The following is an 11,506-nucleotide window of genomic DNA, read 5'->3' on the forward strand; positions in this document are numbered from 1 at the left end:
AAAAAAATAAATCTAATTGAAGTTAATAGGAAATTAAATTAAATGATGTTTTATTTTTGCATTTGAATCCAATAGAATGTTCTAAAATAAAGCTTTTCTAGTCACTGCCAGTGCTGAAACACTGAGAATACAGTGGCAGTCATAATCAGTGCCTGAATAATGCATGCTGGAAAGAAAGTGCTTCAAATTGGTCAAATTTAGACATTTACCATTTTTACCGATAATATTATGAGTTTTTAGACATTTGACAAAGTTATGGAGGTGCTGAAGCACAGAGTGAATCAAGAGTGCTCCAAGTGTTCTAAGGCACTTCACATTTCAATCTTTAAAAGCTTCCCTAAAGTCCTTTTTCAATTCACAGTCTGTATTTTATTCAATGTGTTTCAGGGGATTTTTTAAAGATGATTAGTTATGTAAACTACATTTAAAATGAGAGATCAAAAAATGGATTTGCTGCCTTATAATTCATTTTCTGATCTTCCTGACTGTAACTGTAATCAGGACTCCAAGAAGTGACACAACACTTTAGAATTTATTAGGAAAATTTGAACTTAAGTCACATTTCTGCTCATTTTATTGTTTGTATAGTCATTATGCATGATTTATTGTCGAATCGTCACTTCACATTTAAGTGCAACTGAGACAGACTGAAGTCAGGTGTCAATGGCATGAAGTACTGTTCGTTCTGAATGTTATAACCCCAATTCCAAAAAAGTTGAGAAGCTGTGTAAAATGTAAATAAAAAACAGAATGCAATGATCTGCCAATATTACAATCCCATATTTTGCTCTCAAGAGAACATAGACAACCTATCAAATGTTTCACCTCAGTAAATATTAACAATTTTAAGGAAGGAATAAGGCCTGCTGTCCAGACTTTTCTGTTACTGAAAACATTTGGCACAGCATTAAATGAAAACTATAACAAAGAAGATCCAGGACTGTATTCAGGACTGTATCAGACATCAATGGGACAACCTTCCTCTTCCAAAACTTCAGCAACTGGTCTCCTCTATTCCCATACATATACAGACTGTTGTTAAAGAAGGGGGGATACTTCACAGTGTTGAATACGGCCCTGTCCCAATTCTTTTTTAGATGTGTTGCAGTCATCAAATTTAAAATGATCTTTTTTTGCTTAGAATGGCACATTTCCTCAGTTTAGGAATTTAATATGTTTTCTATGTTCAGCTGTGGATAAAATATGGGTTTTTGAAATAAGGGTCCCAAACTTTTTTTTTTTTTTTTTTTTGAGTTTGTAACAATCAGAACAAACAATACTTCATATCATTGTCATCTGACTTTTTCCACAATTTTTTTTTTATTTGCCATGTATTTAAATGTTGTTTCATCAAAAATTCAATTTTTAAAACTTTAGTTAAGGATGTTCAACATCCAAACCTATTCTGCTTTTACTCGCAAACACACGCAAACACACACAAAATGCTTTAAATACACTAGACAAGCCATGGGTTTCACAGGTTTATTTTGAACAGTACATCAGAGAGCATCTTTATAAAGTAACACCACCTCCTCAAACCCATAAATATAATACACTCAACATCGCAACATCTATAGTGACCATGCCTAAATATGAGTTATGATGGCAAAGCATTTAATGTCAGTCAACTCCAGAATTATCTGCCTTTTTATTTAAATGATGAATAATTTATTAATTTATTTGTTTTTTTCATTTTAGACATCTGCTGGGATGTTTTTTGAAAGTGGAATGAAATTGGAAACCTCTCATGCATCCACAGAATCCCATGCGCACAGAAAATAAGTGTTCGAAAAGTTTGATATTAAATTGAGAACTCTTGAGCTATGAAGCACAAATATTGTTTCCTGTCATGAGCAAAAATTACATTCATTTCCCACTTTAAAAAACTGAAAACTGAAAACAAACAAGCAAATCAATACAGTGATGATAGGGTTTTCCAAGTGCCTTAGACCATTTGGTAAGGCATTAATCTTCAATTAAAAAAATCTAAATAGTAGAAAACCTAAAAAGTGGTTTTTCATTATCCTTTAACAGAACATGTAAACCTCTGTAAATTAAAAAAAAAAAAAAAGGGGAAACCCAGTTGCCATTATCCAATTCCTGTTTCCATATTGCACACATTTGCCTTTATACTGAATACAGTACTGATTTACTATAGTTCTTTATACTGATTAGTTGTTGAGCCAGAAATAAATTTCACAGACACAGCAGAAAGAAGTTACACATTTATAAACCATGCTAAATATGTTGCTGAATGCATGAGCATACTGGACTCACGGTTATGAAGGGCACCAATAATTTTGGAGTCGACTGTATATGAGCATCAAATGACACATGGAACTGACTGAAATACATTTAGTTGATATGTGAAGCAGTCAGAGTTGTTGCACAGACATTGGGAAGTGCATCTGATGTGTATATTTAATATGTGTGTGTGTGTGTGTGTGTGTGTGTGTGTGTGTGTGTGTGTGTGTGTGTGTGATTGCATTGTTCCAAGCTACATTACTTTGAATCTTCTGGGGCTGATGTGGGGGTTTCAGATTCCTCCTGAGTCTCCTAGAATGAGAGGAACATGCACATTTTTTAACAATGAAGAACATTCTTCTAATATATAAATACAGTAGGTGGTTGGGACACTACTACGATCAGAACTTTGTTCAGTGCTGATGCTAGTGCTTAACTTAGCAAGTACAATAGCTAGCATATTTATTTATGTGCATTATTTATTTATTTGTAGCCTTCATGCCAGCCATTCAACTTTGCATTTTAAGTGGTAGTCAGTAACAAAGGTCAAGTGTCTGGACTTTATCAGAATATTTACATTTTGGAAAAGTTTTATTTCCCTATATTTTAACTCCACAATTCCACAATCCTTGTGAAAGTTTCAACAGAGTAAGAATACTCACTGATATTGACAATCTTCTCTAATTCTATTTAAACTTGGTCAAAAATGAAAATTGGATTATTTTAGAGTAGCAAATTTGCAGCTTGTATAGTATATATTAACTGTCCTCTGAAAATAACAACATACAGCCATTATTGTCAAAATAACTGGCAACAAAAGTAATAATATGAAATATTTTGTGTGAGCACCACTGTTATCCAGCACTGCCTTTATCCTTTTAGGCATAGAATTCACCAGAGCTGCACAGGTTTTTGCTGGAATCCTCTTCCACTCTTTCGTAATGAAAAAAGAAAAAGCTGCTGAATGTTAGAAATGGTGCTTTTTCTGCATGAGGATGCCGCACAGGTGTTCAATAGGGTTCAGGTCTGGAGACATACTTGGCCACTCCATCACCTTCAGCTTCCTCAGGAAGGCAGTCATCATGGCAGTGTGTTTGGGGTTGTTAATTATGTTGGAAAACTGCTGTCCGGCTAAGTTTCTGAAGGGAGAGCATCATGTTCTGCTTCAGACCGCCACAATACATTGGAATTTATGTTTCCTTCAATGAACTACAGCTTTCAAATACCAGCAGCACTCGTGCAGCCCCAGACCATGATGCTACCACCACCATGCTTGACTGTAGGCAAGACACAATTTTCTAGGTCCTCCTCACCAGGGCGTCACCACACATGCTGGACAAAATCTGAGCCAAACAAGTTTATTTTAGTCTTAATAATACGATAATGGCTGTATGATGAGTTCTTTTTTTAGATGACAAAACAAGCTGCTAACTGACTACTCTGGAATATATCCAAGTTTTATTTCTATCTTATTGTTCCTTTAGAAGATATACTAAATGGTTGCTGAAATGGGACAGATTATGATAATATATATACCAGAGCAATGCAAGGGTGTGTTTTGTTTTTTTGGAGCATTTTATGGTTTGTGTAGATAGAGAGGAATGAAGATGTTTACTTTTGTTTTTGCATGGAATAGGGAAGGTACTTTTGAAAAATTCTCAGGGAGCAATTTTGTTATTTTCACCATTTTGCCTTCATGATGCAATTCTCTGACATGTAGTGTGTTTTTGTACATTTTGCAGTGTGTTCATTTGAAATTGGCAAATCTGATGTCAGACGTCTAATGCATATGTTACAGCGCTTGCTTTTTACTTGCATGACAAGCTGCCTAGTCTTGTTTATAGGAAAACTTTGTTTAAACTTTTATTATAGTAAAAAAAAAATTCTCCAACTCAACAGATATTTTTTGTTCATAGTTTAAGAAGTTCACTGGGAGTAACAGTGATAGTGGTATAATTAGGACGGTTTTATCACAGTAGCTGTTGGATCCTTTTGACCTCAAAAATCATGGTTAATATTTAATAAGAGCACAATGACCTCACTGGAGAGCAGCTATAATAACTGACATATTGGAAAGTCTGTAAAGAATAGTAACTAAAATGAGGAAGAGCATTTGGGTTTTTTTTTTCATGTTGTTGTTGTTGTTGACTTGTCCTTAGTTGAACTGTGGTTCAACTCACCTTCACTTTGTCTAAATCTGATCCACCAGGAAGAGACTTCTGAGGTATGTGGAAGGCCTAGAATATTTAGATCATTATATTAATACAAATCAGTAAATGTTGCATTTACATCAAACCTTTCATCTGAACATGACATGAACCGTGCATCTCTTAATTCAATGTGACCTGTTAACACTTCTTTCTACCTGAAACAATGACTGTCTACAGTTTTAACTGGGTTGCTACTATAAATTATGGATAAAACATGACAAAGCATGCAGTCAAAGAAAAATAACCAGAGACACAATATGCCAGTGCATGTTTTATATTTAAACAATAGCAGGTCATGATTTTTTTCCTTTACAGTTACAATTAATTTTGTGGAATTTCTATAAAACTCCTTTAGTTAATAGTAATTATTTATTATTAGTTACACACTATCAGTGGCGGATAGTAACAGAGTAATTTGTTACTGTAGTTAAGTAGCTGTTTTTGTATATCTGTACTTTACTGTATTTTCATTCGGGGACTTTGACTTTACTCCATTTTAAGGATTTTAAGGATGTTAGTAAACTCCGGTACTGATGTAGGAGAGGTGATGAGTCCTGTCCTGAGTCAGTGTTCCAATTCACCCAAAAGGTGTTTACTGGAATTGAGGTCAGAGCTCTATAGCAAGATAAGATATTCCACTCCAACTCATGTAAAGTATATTTTCATGAAGCTGATTTTGTGCATGAGTCACTGTCATGCTGGAACAGGTTTATGTTTCCTGGTTCAAGTGAAGGGAAAATTAAACGTTACTACATCCAGAAACATCCTACACATCTGTGTGCCTCCAGCGTTTTGGTAACAGTTTTGAAAAGAACCACATATTGCTGGGAAAGGCAGGTATCCCAATTCTTTTGTCGTTATAGTGTATGTTTACGCAAGACTGCACTGCCAAACTTAATCACAGGTTAATAATTTCAACAACAAATTGTTGGTTCGAAAATGAACAAGAATGAACAAAATGCATTCCTGAGTCTTCCTGTCACATGTCACACAGAGGTAAAATTATGATAATGATGACAATGTTTTGATATAAAATGCAATTGTATCTGGGTTCATGCAATCTTAGAGTATCATTGAGTAAAACCTTAGAACCTTAGTAAAGAAAGGAAAAAAGCAAATCTTTTATATACTAAGTTACTTTATCTATTTGTTTAATTTTTGCTAAATTTGTCACCAAGAATTGTTATTAGGACCATTCAAATATCTTTCTCTCTCTTTCATTCATATTTTCTTACCACCCTTAATAAACAAATGCAGCACCACTGCTGTATAACATCTTAATTACTTCATAACATTTAAAGTTTCAGCAGAGCTTGTTCAGCTTTTGCCACTTTTTACTGAATCATGTTCATTTCATGTCTTTTTGCTTCAAATTCAACTGACCACAATTACACTTGCACACAAAAACAATAAGCAAACTGAGAAAATAAACTGTACAGAAAGTACAAGTTACAGAAGTTTTCTGGGATAAACTGACATCAAGCTGAGTGAGAAGAACGTGCATGCACAATAGCCTAAAAATATATATATATTTTTTTTTGGATGAGCAGTTACACTATCCATTACTATCACTGGTTAAATCGATGTTAATTAACTAGTGAGTGGCCAATAAATCATAATACGCTTAAATTCAGAGTTGTCCGAGTTCCATAACAGAATCCCTCACCTTCTTGGCTTGCTGGATTTCTTCTGTAGACTTGGACCTGCTCTTCACCATGTGCCTCTGAGGCGATGTTGTCTGAGGAAGTAGAAGAATCATATGGCTTTTTTCAATAATTTATAATAATTTAGTATTGTTCTGTAAGAGCTAAACAAACTGAAATAGCCTCATTGTATCCCAAATTGCACACTCTACTCAATAATTAAAAATTATTCAGCATGTGCAGATGTGTACTTAATAATGCACTGTTCAAATGCAAACAGTCGTGAACGAAAAGCATGCAATTTTTAGCGCCCCCTGCTGCCCACAAGGTGAATTTGAACATTCTCTTCCTTCTCCCTTCTTTAGCAGTCGAGGGTGGAGTTCATCATCATGCTGGGATTTTTTTCTTCTTTTCCAAGGAATTTTCAAACTTGGCAACAGTTTTAAAAAAAACCCACAAAAACTCGTTACTGGCCTTATTTTTTAGGCATGCACATTCTGTTTGTAATCTGCAATAAACCTTTTCCTTTTTGTGGCATGGTGCAAGATGGGTCATGACAAATTATATATGTATATTTAAAAAATATTATAGGGCTATTATTATTAATATTAATATTATTATTATTATCATCATCATTATTATTAATAGTAGTAGCATATTCTATTTTTATTTATTTATTGCATACATAAATGCATACATGCTACGTGTGTTCGTATTTCTTTGGGTGGTCATGTAATTTACTTTCTTTGCACAAACCGTGATCATCTATATTACTGTAATCATAGTGCCTCACAATTCAAAGTCCTCATACACACATAACATCAGTATCTTGCCTGATAACCCAAAGTGTAGATGGATTTATTGCAAGAATAATACATGAATCCAAAACTCTGGCTACAATATATTAAAAGCATTTTTCACCATTTTCACAAAAGCAGGCTGTAAGCTGACTTGAGTAATGTTAAGACTGTGAGAATTGTTCCCTGCTTTCAGCCCCAGGGTTCATCGTGTACAGACATGCTGCTGATCCCTGGTCTGAACGTACTAAACAAGAAAAGAAAGGTAATAAGTACTGTACAGTTCAGTAAGGTAACGGTAAGGTACATTTAAAAGTACAGTAATAATCCTTAACATCCATTACATGAATTCCATTCCCATCGATTTTAAAAACTTGATAATATCCTCTAGGATCTTAAAACTGATGTCACCAAGAGTTCATGAAGTATAACCAGGGAGTATGTTTTTTAAATATTATTCAGAACAATCCAGCATCCTTAATTGTAATTGAAAAGGTTTAATCCAGACTTTAATAACTAATAAACAAGTAGGTCTGTAAATACTGTCAGTGCAACTGTAAATGTGGTCACTTTCTGACTGCAAAAAGTTCAAAAAGCCCTGTTGCTCTTCTAGGTTCTTAAACTAAAGGTATACTAACAGTACCCATGATGCACCCTGATATATACCTTATACAACAGCTATAGATATTTATGGTATGAAATCTCAAAATCACCAGCAACAGAGTCAAAGCTACTACTAACACTGACGAACCTAAAATATTATTCAGAACTCCTTTAAAAGGATACTGTGTTCAATAACAATTGTAGTTATAGTACTGTAGTATTTCTTTCTTAACTTTATACAGTATAATAAAAACAGCACCAAAGCAAGACAAGCAATCTCTCCAGAGTGTTGCGATCAGCTGAGCTGCAAACAACTTTGTTTTTCCCTCGTATGCAATTACATTATTTATTGTAATATTATAGTCGCAGGACATTTAAACATATGTTGTATTTTATGTTATATTGTTTACTGTGTATGTATTTGTAAAAGGTGGAAATAATATCGTAACTCGAGTATAATGATGAGATATTAAGAAACAAGTGTCTTTGCCCCTGTCTGTGGTTAATACATTTAAAATCGAATAACAGTCTAAGGCAATAACATTAATCATGTAGCCATTAAGATGATGAAAAGGGCCAATTTGATTGCATTCAATCAGCCATCCTTATATGTGTTTAATTTTAAATCAACCTCTTCTCTTATTTATTTATTTTTTTAATGGTTTGGATCCAAATCTCTTTTCTTACCTTCTGCTCCATGATGGAAAATATTGCAACCGGAAGACACAGGAGGGTGCAGAAGGATGCTGAATGCAGAAGAGACACGTTTTATCTTTATCACTCGCTCAAGGCCTGTCAGTGTGATAAAGCAAAATCGCGTTAACAAGCATGTAATGCAATGAGTGCACAAATGTCACAATGTGATGTGAGACATCACCACTAGAGGTCGCCTGTTTTTTTTTTCATTCGTATCCATTCAGACATGCTCAGCAGCTTTAAGGTGTTTAGCTAATGTAGGATCCATGAAGATTAGAGATGGAATATTATGTACATAAAGCATTAATGAAAACCTTCTACTTCTAGTAATACGCTGTTAAAGTTTAACCATTTACATTATATGTATGCATATAAAGACAGCAGAGGTGTTGATGCATACATGATTATGAGCATGAGCATTGATCTGCCAAGGCCAGAGGGGACACATGGTATTAACAGAGGCCAGGTCACCATGGAAACACAAAAGAGTGACTCCAAGTATTAAATTCTCTCATCGCACAGACACAGTTACAAAAATGTTAATTAGAAATTAGTCCTAGTGTTCGCAAGGTAATATGGTACTATGGTATGGCAATAAAGTACCTTTGTCCATTCACTAACAACCCCCCCCCCGTTTAAACACACACTGTACAATCAGGCAGTCCAAATGACTCATACCTTTTATTATTTCTACATTTGCTTTAATGCAATATCAATAATCTAAAAGAAAAAAATGTTAATATTTTAATGGCATTCCCACAGGACCAGTGTTGATTTACCATGTAGTAGTAGTAGTGTGTTTTTACTGACTAAAAAATTAATGGTGGTCTCAGGCCCATAAAGCAGAGACCTAAGATAGAAAACTATAACTCCTTTGTGTGTGAACATGGGCATAGCCCTGAACTGGTGCCCCAGTTTTACTAGCAGCCATTCCATCTACACTCCTAATAACCGTCTCCACTCTTCGGCTAGTCAGTCATATCCATAATCTGCTGTTGCATTAAGTGTCACTGTATTTTTTCTCCATTATGTTTAATTACTAATTTATATTCGCAATACAGGATATTCTATACAGACTATGTCAAACACTACTTAATACTTCCTATAGAGTATTTGTGGATGCACAAAAATACAGGCTTGTAATAATGCACTATGCCACACCTTGAAATACTTCTATCGTAGATGGCATTTGGTGCTAGACAGTGACTTTTCGAGTGAATCAAAATGTCTTTTTTTCCCTATGGAATAATCAGTCTACAGGGAAAGGGCAGGTTACACTTTTTACATGTGCATATATATAATCTGACAGTTCTGTGATTGTATGACATTTCAGATATAGAGTGTCTATTTTTTTCAATAGTGATGCATACATTTTAGGTTTATGCTATTCTCTATGGCACGTAAATAATACAATTAAACATTTTAAGCACCTCAGGCACCCAAATGGCATTATTGTTCATCCTACCCCTTCATTTTTATCCATATATTAGCGGTACCTTTTTAAAAAAACAGCTTGTACGTCATAGGAATGACATGCTGTAGTTGCTTCCTGGCTCCTGATGATGAATGGATCCGAATCTGACTGTGCACTGTGTAACACGAATGTAAAAGACATCTAAAGCACTCGAGCACAAACCAGTCACAACCCCCCACACACACACACACACACACACACACACGCACACATTATGCCTGTCTGCTTGCCCTTTATTGATCTTGAAACCAGTGATGCCTACTAATTCTCAGATGAACACACATGATTGACTTTCTATCACAGAAACACACAGGTTATCAGGCATGTACACGTTCAGTGATAAATTGCACACTAGAAACGGCATGCTGTACTTTGAAAAGCATCCTGCTTTGTACAAATGCACCCAGTAAGAAAAAAAAAAGGATTCTTACCGTCTTCTTGCCCACCTTTGACAGTGAGGTTGTGCTGCTAGATTATAATCCTATGCCTCTAGTGATACGCCTTTTCTCTCTTCATTCCTCCCTTTCTCTGCGTCTCTCTCTCTCGCTCTCTCTCACACACATACACACACACCCCATGCTCGCTGTCCATTCATAATTTTGCAGACACGCATGACAAGTGCACACACCCACCAGTCCAGACACACACTGACGTTGATGGTGGCTTGTAATGTAGTGTGTGTGGATTTATTTTTCCCCAATAGAAAATGAAAAAATAAACACCTTTTTAAGTCTAGTGTTTAAGCGTATGTGTGTGCGCGCATGCATACATTTACTAGATGTATACCGCAGCCTGTACAGGTTTCACTCCTGTGAAACAAGAACAGAAATCTAATGTGGTCTTCAGATGTTAAAGCCTACTGACCACAACAGTGTAGATCATGTGAGATCTGTTCACCATGGTTATAAAGAGTTTATTCAAGCTATTGTTTGTCTGAGCTGTTGCTCACTGTTTATTTTTTTTTTACACCATTTTGGCATTCTGTGTGAAATTTCCACATGACCAGATGCTCCATGAAATTGTTATAATGAGACTATGGATATTTTTCCCCTGATTTTTGCAATTAGAACATTAAAGCCTGCACATGCACCATCACAGTGTGCTCTGTACTGATGTCACATGACAGGATCATGTTGCATTAACAAACAGGGTTCCAGGTGTTCCAATTAAAGTGGCCAGTGTGTTTATCAGCGTTATAGTACATAACCAAAAATTATAACTCAGCACCTTAAAGCAGAAGTTACTGTATGAAATAAGCAAAGTTCCATTATTATCTTTTGTTCCTAATTTGCACAAAATAATTAAAATTGATATGAAAACAGCCAATTAAATCAGAGAAGTGACCTGTTCCTCACTCTTGCTAAAACAGGAAGAATCCACTCCATGAAGGCATCAGGAGTGCTAAAATTAATTCGATATGAATTCAGATAAACAGTGAAATACACTACATGGACAATCGATCTGTGGACACCTGATCACAAGATCCATATTTGCTTTTTGAAAATCTAATTCACCCTAAAGGTGTTCATAAAGGTTGAGGTCAAAACTTTATAGCAGGCCACTCAAGATCTTCCACTTCAACCCATATCTTCATAGACATTGCTCTGCACACAGGGGCAGTGTCATGCTGGAACAGGTTTGGATCTTCTTTAAATGAAGAAAAAAAATTTAATCTTTCGTCCAAAGACTTGCTATGCAATTGTGTGCCTCAATCGTTGTGGTAACAGTTTGGGAAAGAAGCACATATGGCTGGAAAAGCCAGCTGTCCCAATACTTTTGTATATGAGCAGAGATGAGAAATATTTAGGATGGTTGTAATAAATCCAAGGATGAATCAAG

At 35.3% G+C, this 11,506-nt stretch overlaps 1 long non-coding RNA gene across 1 annotated transcript; it reads right to left on the bottom strand.

Moving 5' to 3' along the window:
* Positions 1 to 1,468: 1,468 nt before the first annotated feature.
* LOC124392019 lies at positions 1,469 to 11,264 on the bottom strand. Its single transcript, XR_006927080.1, has 5 exons — positions 10,099 to 11,264; positions 8,185 to 8,289; positions 6,121 to 6,192; positions 4,425 to 4,481; positions 1,469 to 2,556 (listed from the first exon to the last, which is right to left on the bottom strand). It is a non-coding gene; the product is annotated as an uncharacterized LOC124392019 (long non-coding RNA).
* Between the last annotated feature and the right edge of the window lie 242 nt (positions 11,265 to 11,506).

The sequence above is a fragment of the Silurus meridionalis genome, chromosome 10 (genome assembly GCF_014805685.1).
Source record: "Silurus meridionalis isolate SWU-2019-XX chromosome 10, ASM1480568v1, whole genome shotgun sequence".
Classification (NCBI taxonomy): Eukaryota; Metazoa; Chordata; class Actinopteri; order Siluriformes; family Siluridae; genus Silurus; species Silurus meridionalis.